A 652-nucleotide genomic window follows, 5' to 3' on the forward strand; every position below is an offset into this window, starting at 1 on the left:
CTGAGTTCCAGTCCTGTCTCCTGTATCTTACCAATATGTGGACAGCATATGTTGGTTAAATGAGAGACTTGCTCATTAGTTTATGTTTGAACCATGCCAAGCACGTCCCAATCCTAACTGGATGCTAAGATGATCGTAATAGATGACATAATTACAGTAATAATAAAATCCTGTGTTCAGCCATGTTATATGCTATTTTATTCCACAAACAACAAAGAAAAGCATTTAACATACACACAATAGGGAAATGCACATCTAAGCAAAAGCACTAGTGTGAATAAACTCTCCCTGTTTCTTTGCAACCTGTTCTGTTGACAAGAGCAACTGCAAGTGTTAAACTTATTTGTTTTGTGTTAATTTATTATTTCTTTACCTTTGGAAGGAGCTGCTTGAGTAAATCACTTTTCTGAATGGTTCTTCTATTTTCAAGGGACCATGTATGCACAAACAGGGGATTATAAAAACTTGACAAGGCAGATAAAAGTTTATATTCTATTTTTTTAATAATTTTTTTTATAAACTGACATCAAAGCTGACAAAAAAGCTTGTGAAACTTTTGCTAATGCTTACTCTGTGGTAGTTGAGGCTTACAAACAAAGCAATTGACAGGGATGTTTATTTTTCAGTCACACTAAGTATGGACTTCTGATGA

The sequence above is a fragment of the Geospiza fortis genome, unplaced genomic scaffold (assembly GCF_000277835.1).
Source record: "Geospiza fortis unplaced genomic scaffold, GeoFor_1.0 scaffold41, whole genome shotgun sequence".
Lineage (NCBI taxonomy): Eukaryota > Metazoa > Chordata > Aves > Passeriformes > Thraupidae > Geospiza > Geospiza fortis.